This window comes from Lissotriton helveticus, chromosome 8, assembly GCF_964261635.1.
Source record: "Lissotriton helveticus chromosome 8, aLisHel1.1, whole genome shotgun sequence".
Lineage (NCBI taxonomy): Eukaryota > Metazoa > Chordata > Amphibia > Caudata > Salamandridae > Lissotriton > Lissotriton helveticus.
In genome coordinates, this window is record NC_136069.1 from 938,696,826 (window position 1) to 938,709,307 (window position 12,482).

Sequence of the window (12,482 nt, forward strand, 5' to 3'; positions counted from 1 at the left end):
GCACATGTTTCCTCAGCTTGGGAATGTTCTTTATAAGTGAGACTAACTACACAGGAAAACTGAAACAACAAACACGGATGTCCCCCGGCCAATCCCCTAAGACTGTTCCCAAGAGACACAGCACATCAGGCAGCAATGGCTTACCCGGGCGCTGTTCTCTGTGGTCCAGCCAGAAAAGAGACATGGAGGGTAGTCTGCGTCTGGGGTCCCAGTGGGGTCTCCTGTCATCAGCCAGTACTGCTTATCACTCGGGGTACCACATGTTGGAGGGAGCGTTTTTTAGGGGGCCCGGGGGTACTTGGGATCTTCACTGAATGATCGAGGGAGTGAAATTGGGGCAAAAGGGACACCTTAATTTGAGGCGGGGTGCACGGGAACGCTCATTCTAAAATGAAGGAAACAGATGTGTGAGTCATGGAAACCAAGCCAAAAGGTTCAAGAGATTCATTTAGAAGGTGCAACTTCAAGAATAAGGCATTTAAAATACAAAATATAAAATATAATGACCTCGCATTCCCAGAGATCAGACTCAGACTCAGATCAGAAGGCACTTTTAAATGGAAGCATTGAAGACATTAAAGAAAGAGACACATCAGCTAATGCAATGTAATAAAACATGTGCAGATTAGAAACCTCAAGGACACATCTATAAATGCAACATAAGTAACATGATTTAAACCTAGGAAAATGTTCTCAGAATGCAAAACACATTTGATCTAAAATGCTGAGAATACTCATGTTTGAACCTAAAAGAAATCAGCCTTGCAAGTGAAATATAGGCATTAAATCCTCAATAAGAAAACACCAATTTGGAGACAAAATAGCATACACAGCGAATATATTGGCAAGTTAAATTGTATCTTAAAACAAAAAACAAGAGCTCTTGGGAACCACCCACATCTGCCTGCCACCTACTAACAGACGGGTGGGGTAGTTCGACGAGAACTGTGTGGGTTCCCCTTTTATACTCTCTAAGGCAGGGGTACTCATAGTACGGCCCCCGGACCTTACAGACATGTACCAGTTTGAAAAAAAAAAAATCTCGAGTGTCAGTAAACACCACGGTTGCAGCAGTCTGGACTCGGAGAGGCTCTGCTCTCTGGGGGCCGAGAGATTCCAGCCATAGAGTGGAGCTGCAGGGGCCTCAAAAGAGGTGAAACAGAACAAAGCCTCATTAAAAAGTTAATGGTCTTTAATGACCTGTGAAATGCTCCGGCACCGCTGTGCGCGCGCCAGGCAAGCAGTCTCATCCCGGGCTGACAAGGGGGTGGCAGGGGCGTAACACAGGCCCCCCTCCCCCGCATTGCGGGGTGGCCCTGCGCTCCAGGGGCCCCATCAGTGAGCCAGCAGGCACCACACAAAGGTTACGCACATCGCCGTCATTCTTTTCACCAGCTAGTTTCAGAGCTGCCTGCACCCAGGTATACTCGTGTCCGCTCAGGCATGTACACCCTGCTTAGCACTACGATGTGGTAGGAGGAGCTCCAGTCAAGAAAACAGTGCGAGTCTGGTGCACAGAGTTATTGTTTTTTAATGACATGTCATAATCATTTCGTGGCACTGGTAAGCTAACGGCGTGTTTTAGCTTTTTTTCCAGGCTCTCTGGTGGAAAACCTTGACAGACACTCGTGCTTGTTCCCAAAAGCAGTTTACGGCAGCACGTCCAATGAGGCGTCTTCCAGTCTGCCACAATTTCCTTTCTATTACGGTACTTTTGTTAAGAACTTCAGTGTATGTCGTCTTTAACCAGAAAATGTTAAACGTCGTGCCAAGTAAATCTGCACTTGAAAGAATTACTTAAATAACGTGCTTCACAACAGGAACCAAACTGCCAACTACAACTCTGAACACTCTTTTTCTTATCACGGTGCTGGACACAGGCACAGGGAAAGTGGGGCGCCGGAGTGTGCGTGTGCTGCTGACCAGCCTTTACATTGCTGTCAGAGCGCGACTTGCAGAGTTGCTAAAATGCATATTTTTAATTTTACCAGCCTTGCTGCCCTTTGCCCCCAAAAAGGCATTGCTGGGGCTTGGCGGGCTCCTGGGAGGGAAAGTCAGGGGAGGGAGAGAGAGGGAGAGACAGGGGAGGGAGAGAGAGGGATAGTCAGGGGAGGGAGAGAGAGGGATAGTCAGGGGAGGGCGATGGAGGGACAGAGAGGGAGAGTCAGGGGAGGGCGATGGAGGGGGAGAGAGGGAGAATCAGGGGAGGGCGAGGGAGGGAGAGACAGGGAGGGAGAGTCAGGAGAGGGCGAGGGAGGGAGAGCGAGGATGGAGGGAGAGTGAGGGAGAGCCAAGGCGAGGGAGGGAGAGCCAGGGCGAGGGAGGGAGAGCCAAGGCGAGGGAGGGAGAGAGAGGGAGAGCCAGGGCAGGGCAAGGGAGGGATGGAGAGTGAGGGGAGGGCAAAGGAGGGAGAGGGAGGGAGAGAGTCAAGGGAGGGAGAGAGTCAGGGGTGTGAGCGAGGGAGAGTCAGGGGAGGGTGAGGGAGGGAGAGGGCGAGTCAGGAGAGGGAGAGAAGGGGGAGGGAGGGAGGGAGAAGTAGGGATGGAGAGAGAGGTAGGGAGACAGGGGGAGGGAGCGAGGGAGAGAGGGAGGGAGACAGAAAGAGATGGAGGGAGACAGAAAAAGAGATGGAGGGAGACAGAAAGAGAGAGGGAGGGAGATAGCGAGAGAGAGGGAGACAGAGAGAGGGAGACAGAGAGAGAGGGAGGGAGAGGGAGGGATGGAGGGAAGGAGAAGGAGGGAGGGAGGGAGACAGAGAGGGAGGAAGACAGAGAGCAGGAGGGGGGAGACAGAGGGATAGAGGGAGACAGAGAGAGAGAGAGGGAGGGATGCAGAGGGAGGGAGACAGAGAGAAGGGGAGGGAGACAGAGGGAGGAAGAGGGAGGGATGGAGACAGGGATGAAGACAGAGGGAGGGAGACAGAGGGAGGGATTGAGACAGAGGGTGAGAAGGAGGGAGACAGAGGGTGAGAAGGAGCGAGACCGAGGGTGTGAAGGAGGGAGACAGAGGGTGTGAAGGAGGGAGACAGAGGGTGTGAAGGAGGGAGACAAAGGAAGAGGGAGGGAGGGAGACCAAGGGAGGGAGGAAGAGAAAGAGAGAGAGGGAGGGAGACAGAGAGAGGGAGGGAGACAAAAACGGAGGGAGACAAAAACGGAGGGGGAGGGAGGGAGACAGGGAGGGAGGGAGGGAGGGAGGGAGGTATGGGGGGAGGGAGACAGGGGGAGGGAGAGAGGGAGGGAGACAGGGAGGGAGACAGTGAGGGAGGGGGGGAGAGAGAGGGAGGGAGAGGGAAGGAGAGGGAGAGGGAGGGAGAGAAAGAGGGAGCGAGACAGAGAGGGGGGAGACAGAGGGAGGGAGACAGAGGGAGAGGGAGGGAGGCAGGGAGGCAGGGAGGGAGGGAGACAGGGAGGGAGGGAGACCGGGAGGGATGGAGACCGGGAAGAAGGGAGAGAGAGGGAGGGAAGGAGACAGGGAAGAAGGGAGAGAGAGGGAGGGAGACAGAGAGAGGGATGGAGACAGAGAGGGAGGGAGGGAGAGGGAAGGAGAGGGAGAGGGAGGGAGAGAAAGAGGGAGCGAGACAGAGAGGGGGGAGACAGAGGGAGGGAGACAGAGGGAGAGGGAGGGAGGCAGGGAGGCAGGGAGGGAGGGAGACAGGGAGGGAGGGAGACCGGGAGGGATGGAGACCGGGAAGAAGGGAGAGAGAGGGAGGGAAGGAGACAGGGAAGAAGGGAGAGAGAGGGAGGGAGACAGATAGAGGGAGGGAGACAGAGAGAGGGAGGGAGACATAGAGGGAGGGAGACATAGAGGGAGGGAGACAGAGAGGGGGGAGGGAGGGAGACAGGGAGACATGGAGGGAGGGAGACATGGAGGGAGACAGAAAGGGAAGGAGGGAGACAGAGAGGGAAGGAGGGAGACAGAGGGAAGGAGGGAGACAGAGAGGGAGGGAGACAGAGAGGGAGGTATGGAGGGAGGGAGACGGGGAGGGAGGGAGACAGAGAGGGAGGGAGACAGAGGGAGGGAGACAGAGTGGGAGGGAGACAGAGTGGGAGGGAGAGGGAGAGGGAGGGAGACAGAGAGGGAGGGAGACAGAGGAAGGGAGACAGAGACAGAGAGAGGGAGGGAGGGAGGGAGGGAGACAGGGAGGGAGGGAGACAGAGGGAGGGAGACAGAGAGAGGGAGGGAGACAGAGAGAAGAAGAGAGAGGGAGGGAGGCAGGGAGGGAGGGAGGGAGACAGGGAGGGAGACAGGGAGGGAGACAGGGAGGGAGGGAGACAGTGAGGGAGGGAGACAGGGAAGAAGGGAGAGAGAGGGAGGGAAGGAGACAGAGAGAGGGAGGGAGACCGAGAGAGGGAGGGAGACTTAGAGGGAGGGAGGGAGGGAGGGAGACATGGAGGGAGGGAGACAGAGAGGGAGGGAGACAGAGAGAGGGAGAGAGAGGGAGACAGAGGGAGGGAGACAGAGAGAGGGAGAGCGGGGGGAGGGAGAGAAAGATAGGGAGGGAGGAAGAGGAAGAGAGAGAGGGAGAGAGAGAGAGAGAGAGAGAGATATGCGTGTATGCTGGAACTGGTGGGTCAGTGGACGAAGACGTCTGCTGCAGGGGCCTGTGTTCAACGTCATGGTCAAAGTTTTTTTTTGCTCTAGCCCTGCCCCCTCTCTCACTGACCCCGCCCCCACCGGTGCGGCCCTCGGCCACAAACCACACTGTAAATTTGGCCCCTGAGAGAAAGTTTGTGAGTACCCATGCTCTAAGGCTACAAAAAGCGCCTACAGTAAAGTTATCTCACGCCACCCCATGCCACTTCTCCTACCTGTGTCACTTATGGCCTGGTTCTCACTTTTTTCTCCATACGTTGTGCCGCCCTTTCCTGTAACTATGGCACGTAAGCTAGGTGAAAGTCCATATCTTAGACTAGGCGCCTGTCGTAAATTTGCATCGGACATCAGAAAAATGTGTCATTGTAAAGGGATTTTATTTATATGTATATACGAATCTGTACGCCCTATTTCGCAACATTCAGCACTCCAGCTTGACGTAGCTGGAGTGGGCAAGTTCCCTAATCTCATGCACAGACCCAGGATGTGTCTATTGTATGTCGAAAGAACAGGGGGGATGTTGAACATTACCATTCGTGAACTTCGCGCACGGGTAGCGTGGGGACTCCTTAGGCTGGAGCAGGAGGCCTCACTGAGAGAGGCTGGCTGTGATTCTTGATCAGACAAGCTCAGAGCCTGCTGTTCAGTAAAGATGGGTGCAGAAGTTTGGTCAATTTAACAAAAGGCCTAAAAATTAGGCTGGCAGGGCCTACGTAGGAGCTCATACTTCAGGTGTGGGCAGAACGGGCCTGGGTTACCCCATGATAAAAAATAGACCCTCTGTCAGGAGGAGGTAGTCAAACTGCTATGCGGTATTACAGAGCGCCGAATAGACGCTGACATGGGTACCTGTATATTACATTGGTTCCCGCACACCCTAAGACAAAAATCACGAGCAAGTTTCTGAACCATGGATTACTGCTCGCTAAGAGAGAGATTACGGCCCAATGGAAGTTGCGACGGGGGCCTGCGATAGGGAGGTGGAAATCGGAGTTACTTAAATGGGCCACAAGTGAGAGTACAGTTAGATTGCAACAGGCTAAGCGTACTAATAATGAGAAGGCGTTGGAGGCAGCCAGAGTTTAGGAAGACTCCGGAGGGTTTACCTTGTTTGAACCTGGAGTAGGGAAGGAGGGTGGGGGCTTGGTCCAATGATGGGTGAATGGGAGAACGGGTAATGCAGGGTGAAGGGCGGGTATGGGCCCCAAGATATACTGATATGTGATATGGAGTATTTGCTATGTATACTGGAGTCTGAGATTGGAAGACTGGGCGCACCGAAGGCAGAGGGAGGGGGGCGGGGAGTTTGATTGGGTGGTTCTATTGTTCCTTTATAGACTCACATCATTAGAAGGTAGACGAAACAATGTAGATATTGTGCCCCTGTTAGGGTAGTTTGAAATATGATGGGACGAGTATCAAGATTTACCTTATATTGTATTAATCTTGGAAGGAGAAAGAGCTCATCTGGGACATAGCCATTGATGATATGATGTGTGGGGTAATGTTATTTACTGCTGTATGAAGACCATGTGTGGATTTATAAAATAATAAAAACAGATTTAAAAAAAAAAGGAGGAGACTTGCACAGCATAATTAAATCTTGAGTTAGAATGAAGTTGTATTTAAAACATCAAGCGTTTATAAAACATTGTTGTGCCTCCACTAAAGTCTGATTAGGACAAACAAAAAGAACGTGGAAAAGATCTTGTACTCCTCGGTTGCACAAATCACAGATACTTGAGTAATGTTCAGGGGGCTTCCATCTGGAAGAGTAAACTTTTAAAGGAAGAATTCCTAATCGCAAAAGAAAAATACAGCACCTTACTCTATGTTCTAGCTGAAACTGTAGATAATGCTCAGGAGTTTTATATACTGAGTTTTCTGCAAACTTCTTTAAAAAGTTATTTAATTGTTTGCACTGCTCCCTATCTAGTTCAAAGCTTATTCTTGACGTCATGCGTTTGAAAAAAATCTTCAGATGTGCTGGAGTCCAAGCCTGCAAAAGTGCAACAGTGCATTGAGATACCTCAAGGGCTATTTTGAGATTCCTATTAAAAGTGTGCAGTGCCGAATCTTCTCCCAAAGTCTCGAGTTTTAATATATGTCTTAAAGAGCCAGGGGTCGCATGTAAAAGATTAAAGGCCCACCCTATAATATTAGAAATCGCTCGAGCGTAAATACTCGTTAGAGAAAGCTCGAGGCGTAAGGCTTCTACAGGGACCGATTGGGAAACTTTCAGCTGTTTTCGAAGGATAGTCCCTTCTTTCACTTTTATTGGTCGCCGGGTTTTAATCTATGTATATTCAAGGCATAAAATGAGATGGGTGGAATGTTCATGCTGTAAACCTCCAGCATGGATTTAAAATGCCTATTCCCAGTTGAGCAATTGAATCTCTGTAATGTCCCGACATAGGAGTCTGCCTTTCACCCAAGGTGCTGAAAATGGGAAGCATTTTGAAGGTTATACGAAAAGATTCGGCAAAATAAACATATACTTTCACTATCTCTATCGGATAACCTCATAGCGACCAGGTACAAGGCGAACATTTCCTTCTTCCTCTAAAGGGTAACATTTTTGTTTTGGAGATAGTAGGGACCAGAACATTCTCTTCTGAGTATCTATTTAATTCAACTAAATCTCTTTATAGGGAAATAGGGGTGCTGTACAATATAACATATCGTCTGCGTACATTAGGCGTGGATTTCACTTTGCGCTAACTTAGGAGGAAAATTATTAATTTGGGAGAAGTACCCCAGTAGGTCACTTATATAGATGGAAAATAACAAAGGAGCTAGGAGGCAACTTTGTTTCAGACCATTCATCGTGGGGATTGGACTAGTTAGGCGCTTTTCTCCCCCCATTTTGACTCTAAACCATGTTGCTGAGTGCAGAGATTTAATTATTGTCAGGATCTCGTAGGGCATCCCTAGACTCTCTAGCTCTTTCCATAGCCTTGGTCTATCTACACTGTCAAAAGTGGTTGAAAAGTCAATACATGCACAATAGACTGTGATTTTAGGACTAATTACTTATCAAGGACAGTCCGAAGGATAGCAATGTTGTCTTCTTCAAGAATGCCCGGTCTTTTAAATGGTCCAATACACATGCTGCAAAGATCTTACTAGTGGCGTCAAGGAGAACAATTTGTCTGTAATTAGTTGGATTCAATCTAGAACCTTTTTTCAAAAGGGGGGCCACAATACTCTGTGGCTAGATTTTAGTATGTTCCCGGTGCCAAAACAGTATGAAAGAGAGAGGTTAAAAATGTCCTTAAATGGAATCTTGAATTAAAAACATTGCATTCTGTCATGAGGTTCTATCAATGATTTAAATTAATGGCCTAGCCCTCCATTCTTCTACAGTGCAGTAGGTGTGGGTGAACTGTGAAGTGTATCTGGCATTTTACATCTTGGGAAGCTACTTTGGGGGTTATTGGTTAAACTTCCATGCCCTTTAACCGCTGGAATCACTGTCTTTGCAGCTCTGAAGGATAGAACCTTTCATCTCATACCAAAACATTCCAAAAATAGGCCACATTGCACTCACACTCTTCTATCATCCATATATACATTTGACTCAGTCAAGTGCAGCTATTTCTCAATCCTTGTCACTTTAAATTCATGCATAACAGTAGCAACAAAACATAGCAAGAGCACAACTCTGATCCTCGGCACAACATATACACAATCTCTGTAGAGTGTGTGACAAACACGCTCAAACTAAAGCACTCTCACCGAGCAGCGAGCGTCAGCGTCTCCCAAGGAGAAGTATGCCTCATTCTGAGGTGGGGTACTCAGAAAATGACATTGTCTGGAAAATAAGACACAGCAGGTGCTGTAATTTTCACCTAAATTCTGCACAACTCAAAATCAGGGTTTAAATCACCATATCTATCTTTGTGCATATGTTACAATGACAAAGGGAGCTCATTACGATGGCGGAACGATCGTCACCGCCGGGCCGGCGATCGTTCTGCCATCGTAATGAGAATTACCCACCACCATATTAGGATGGTGGTGGGTATTGTGGCGGACGCAAAGTCCGTCCGCCACTTTTCCGCCGGTGGCAATCGTTACAATTGCCTGCCGGGTGGAGCTGGGCTACTAATAAAGTAGCGGTGCCTAGCAGCCACCATCCGCCATATTAGGATGTGGGTGTTGTAGAGGCCTTTCCATTGCGGTGATGCCGCCATGGAAAGGCTGGCGGTGTAATAAATGAGCCACTTTTGTGATTTTGGCACCCTATGATGACCCTCACCACCACCATTTTAATTGACTTTAGTGTGTTCCTTAATGTAGGATGGTCCTGCATTTGCCTGCTTCTCTTCGGTTCTGTAATCTTGCTGTCTTTCAGTGGGAGCTGTTACGGAGTGGAACAGTCTTGCCAGGACCGTAGCATGTGGGATGTGTATTTGAAGGTGTGCAGTTGTGCAGGAATGTGTATTGTGCATTGGTGAGAATTATGAGTTCTTACTATTGGCTTTGACCATTCTGTTTTCTGACTTTACCTTGCTTTATGGCAGTGCTGACTATTGCCTTTGACATGCTCTCATGTCATCTTGCTTTTCAATTCCATCTTGCTTTGGGCCCTTCTGTCCTGCAAAAAAGTTGCAGAGCCGAAGAGGGCATGCTTTTCTTTCACTTATTTTCTGCACTCTTTGTGCTAGTAGAAACCGGTTCTTATCGGAGGAATGTACAGGCTCCTTCTGGAAGACATAGCAAAGGCCTGATCAACTGATGCTGCAATATGTTTTTAAAAGTTACAGATACTTTTGTGTTATTGTGCATTGACAGATACTGGACAGAAAGTATTACAATGAAATACAATGTGATTTCTCAGGTCCTCATAAAAAGTCCAGGGGTAGAGATTGAGAATATAAGATTCCCCAGAGTGTGCTGATGGAGCGTGACTGAACCTTTGATTTCCTTACAGATGACAAGGCTAAAGTCTTGGAGACATGATTCAGATTTGGTGTGCATACCTAAATACGAGCACCTAGGAGATAAAGATCATACATGCAGGTGGGCAGAAAATGAAGGGATTTCCCCTAGATTTAATCAGAATTGTGATTTTTATGTGCCAGAATGCACAAGCCAGACAAGTCCCATAGAAATTGAAATGCCGGTTGAGGAAAGGAAAATTACCGGAGCAGATGAAGTTTCCTGGGTTTCTGCCAATAGATAAAGGGAGCACGTATCCAGCAGTGAGTGGAGAAATAGTCAGGAAGGATACTGTCCCAGCCCTTCTTTCTGTGCAGAGACAAAGAGAGTTTCATTCTCATACCAAGGATTCAAAGATTAAAGCGTGGGTAGAATTCTCAGACAATTCCCCAGAGCTAGAGGAGCGTTATGCCGACAGTGATGAAAAAATTTTTTTTTGCAAGAAGAGTGATGCTTTTTTCTTTTTTCAGATCATCCTATTGCGGTGCCTTGGTGTGCGTGTGGCGCCCCATTCCTGTATGAGTGGGCCCTATCCCTCCCCCAACCTCCCCCCTCTCCCCCAAGCCTGGTGGAGCTGCCAAGCCGGACGGTGGAAGGTGATGTCCTGTAGCTGAGGGAAGCTGAAGTCCTGTGGCTGACCGGACCGGATGGGGTCCCCCTTTGCTGAAAGGACCGGATGTGATCCTTCTATGCCAAGCGAACTGAACTGATGTGTTGGAGATAGAGAAGACGCGACAAGTGAGAAGGCTGTGTGCCTTTCACACAGACAACTGTTGGTTTTCAGGTGTATAGTGAGCAGCAGAATGTGATGCGATGGAAACTGTTTTATTGACATTGACATGAGATGAAAATATAATACATGAGGGCTGTGTGTCTTTCACACAGATGAACTGTTTTTCGGAACATGGAAAAAGATGAACAACTGAGATGTGCTGCAATTTGAGCAGATATTTTCTGAGCTAGAGAATTAACTGAATTTTTCAGCGGGCAATTCATTTTAGTTTGGCTGCCTAAGCAGAAGAAGTTCATAAGCTTGATTCATTTATTTTGTGTATCCATTCAACAGGTATCCAGATATGTATTTTTGTGCTTTTCAGTTTAGCACCGGAGTTATTGCTTTTACATGTATTTGGGAAATGCAGTCTTCTTTTAATTATGACATGTTGTTTTAGATGGTTTGCTTTCAATTGAGAAATGACATAATTGTGTCTTTCAGTTGAGACTTGCTTTGACATATGCTTTTGTGGTTTTACTGAGTTTTTCAATCATAGTTGTGTTTTTTAGTTGAGAAATGCAGTTTTTCATTAATAGTTATGTCTTTAGTTATGTGATTCATTTTTTGATATATGTGAATGGTGATGGTTGAGGGTCATGGGGTGGAATGTAATAAATGAGCCACTCTTGTGATTTTGGCACCCTATGATGACCCTCACCACCACCATTTTAATTGACTTTAGTGTGTTCCTTAATGTAGGATGGTCTTGCATTTGCCTGCTTCTCTTCTGTTCTGTAATCTTGCTGTCCTTCAGTGGGAGCTGTTACGGAGTGGAACAGTCTTGCCAAGAGCAGAGCGTGTGGGATGTGTATCTGAAGGTGTGCAGTTGTGCTAGGAATGTGTATTGTATTGTGCTTGGTGAGAATTATGAGTTCTTACTATTGGCGTTGACCATTCTGTTTTCTGACTTTAGCTTGCTTTATGGCAGTGCTGACTATTGCCTTTGACATGCTCTCATGTCATCTTGCTTTTCAATTCCATCTTGCTTTGTGCCTTTCTGTCCTGCACGAAGCTGCAGAGCTGAAGAGGGCATGTTTTGCTTTCACTTGTTTTCTGCACTCTTTGTGCTAGTAGAAACCGGTTCTTATCAGAGGAATGTACAGGCTCCTTCTCGAAGTCATAGCAAAGGCCTGATCACCCGATGCTGTGTCCTTGGCACGGAGTGGTATGGAACCTGATGGGAAAAGGAGGCGAGGCTTGCTTGAAGCTTTGACCAACGTTTTCACTTGTATTAAAAGGGGGAGCCTCCACTGGTCTGGTGGAAGTGGAAGTTTGGGAGTTTGGATTCCGAGTGAGGGCAGACGTGTCTATCTCGGATTGAACCCTGATTGCTGAGCTCTGATCCCCGGCTGTGTGAAGACTTCCCCCGGCCAGAAGTGGGCAGTGTATGCATCAGGTGGTGTATTGAGTTTTGTGATTATTGCCATTGTGATGTGAGCCAGTGGCTGTGATAGTTTGAGGTGTTTTCTTTGTGGTGTGGGAGGTGCACATCCAGAGTGATCCTCTACTCTGTATATATATCTTTCTGATCTCTTGCAGGACGTCCAGTGTATCTTATCTTATATCAGTTATTGCTTGTTTATTAATCAGTATTATAGTTTTCTCAGTTATTGATTCATGCCTTTAGATTATAAGTTTGCTACATATATTTGAATCTAATGCATTTGGTATCTGAGACAGCATTTATTTAGAGAGTATTATGTAATAAACCCTAAGCCTTATTCTAAAAGTGATAGTCTTTACATTTTGTTAAATAAAACTCCTTTTCAAAAGGTGCTGTTTGTTTTGTGTTGCATTCTTGCTGTGCCAGGGGTGGTAAGACATGCTTAAAAGTGTATATTATTCAAAGGTGTAATGATATATTTGCCTCCCAGGCGGGAGTGCAGTGATTGGGTGTGGCTTATTGGTGAGAAGCCACATTCAAAACAGGCGGGGATTGGCTTTGGGGGTCCGTTGCGGGTCCCATCTGTGGGGGTGTGCACTGGGGGGGGGACCATGTACCCCCCCTCCACTGGCAGTTCCCTGCATCAAGTAGCAGGCACCGTGTGGTGCCTGCCACGTGGTGCAGGGCAATGGTAAAAGGCCAGGATGCACCCGCCAGTATGGCAGGTGCATCCTTATTGCAATGGTGAGACCGCCGCACGTCTGGCGGGCGGTCATATCACCGTTA

General features: G+C 48.1%; 1 long non-coding RNA gene across 1 annotated transcript in view; it reads left to right on the plus strand.

The window, feature by feature from the left end:
* The window catches only part of LOC144773019 (uncharacterized), a 33,880-nt gene extending 21,796 nt beyond the window's left edge, over positions 1-12,084 (plus strand). Inside the window, exon 2 of the long non-coding RNA XR_013599903.1 lies at positions 10,008-12,084. This is a non-coding gene — a long non-coding RNA (uncharacterized LOC144773019). The remainder of the gene's footprint in view (positions 1-10,007) is intronic.
* Positions 12,085-12,482: the final 398 nt, after the last annotated feature.